This window comes from Otolemur garnettii, unplaced genomic scaffold (assembly GCF_000181295.1).
Source record: "Otolemur garnettii isolate 467f Iridium unplaced genomic scaffold, OtoGar3 scaffold00172, whole genome shotgun sequence".
Lineage (NCBI taxonomy): Eukaryota > Metazoa > Chordata > Mammalia > Primates > Galagidae > Otolemur > Otolemur garnettii.
Genome location: NW_003852567.1, coordinates 3,307,814 through 3,309,421, shown reverse-complemented (window position 1 = coordinate 3,309,421; position 1,608 = coordinate 3,307,814). Strand labels below are relative to the sequence as shown.

At 38.9% G+C, this 1,608-nt stretch overlaps 1 pseudogene; it reads left to right on the top strand.

The window, feature by feature from the left end:
* The first annotated feature begins 120 nt into the window (after nucleotides 1-120).
* The window catches only part of LOC100950042, a 40,132-nt pseudogene continuing 38,644 nt past the window's right edge, over nucleotides 121-1,608 (top strand).

The window sequence follows — 1,608 nt, the reverse complement described above, 5'->3', positions numbered from 1 at the left end:
GTAATGGTGGCATGGTGGAGCTTCAGGTGATATTTGCAGACAGAAGTACAAGGAATTGGACCATTGAGTACTTGAACCAATTGGAGGAATCTTTGATTTATTTATCAACTGCGATGGAAAATGAAAAGCAGCGTGGCACATATAAAACATTCTGCTGATCATGACAGAAGGGAAAACCATAATTTATATCAGAGGACCTCCTCTCCAGAAGACAGATATGTAGAACCAGAAAGATCCCCATGAGATAGAGATTACTTTGATTATAGCAGGTCACATCATGAGCATTTGAGAAGAGGACATTCTCATGATGGTAGCATGGAGTCACAAAATAGAGACCAAGAAAAACCCAGAGAAAGAGAAAGAAATGCAGATCAGAAAACATCGCAGAAATCTCCTTCTCCCAGGAGAAGAAGCCCAGAGCTGTCAGTAACCCAGAGTTCCTCTGATCAGGATGAACCTACTGCAAAAAAGAGAAAAGAGGAGCCAGATCTTCTCCTTACTTGCACTGGTGGAGCATACATTCCCCCTGCAAATCTCAGGATGCTGCAAGAACAGATTACAGATAAAAACAGCTTAGCATACCAGAGGATGAGCTGGGAGGCCCTAAAGAAGTCAATCAATGGTCTTATCAACAAAGTCAGCATTTCCAATCTAAGTGTTATTATTCAAGAGCTTCTAAAAGAAAATATAGCTTGAGGAAGAGGTCTGCTGTCCAGATCTATTTTACAAGCAAGAGTGCATTTCCAATATTCACCCATGTCTATGCAGCATTAGTGGCAATTCTCAACTCAAAATTTCCACAAATTGGTGAATTAATCCTCAGAAGGTTAATTCTTAATTTTTGAAAAGGATACTGAAGAAATGAGAAGCAACTTTGCCTGACTGCTTCAAAATTTGTGGCACATCTTATTAACCAAAATGTGGCACATGAGGTCTTATACTTAGAGATGCTCACTTTGCTCCTGGAAAGACCAACAGATGATAGTGTTGAAGTAGCTACTGGTTTTCTCAAGGAATGTGGCCTGAAAGTAACACAAGTGTCACCAAGAGGAATCAATGCTATATTTGAATGCCTTCATAACATTCTGCAAATTTCAATATATGATTGAAGTAATGTTTGCTGTATGGAAGGATGGATTCAAGGACCACCTAGGAGGACTTGACCTAGTGGAGGAAGATGATCAGTTCACCCATATGCTCCCTTTGGAGGATGAATGCAATACAGAAGATGTTCTTAATGTTTTCCAGATGGATCCTAATTTTATGGAGAATGAAGAGAAGTACAAAAGTATTAAGAAGGAAATTCTTGATGAAGGAGATAGTGATTCAAACACAGATCAAGATGCTGGAAGGAGTGAGGAAGAAGAGGAGGAAGAGAGAGAAGAAGATAAGGAAGAACACAAAGTGACTACTCATGACAAAACAGAAATGAATCTGGTCTTATTTTGTCGTGCAATTTTTCTTACTATTTGGTCAAGTTTAGATTTTGAAGAATGTGCTCACAAATTGCTGAACATGGAATTTCCTGAAAGTCAAACCAAAGAACTCTGCAGCATGATACTTGATTGCTGTGCTCAACAAAGTACATATGAGAAATTTTTTGGCTTA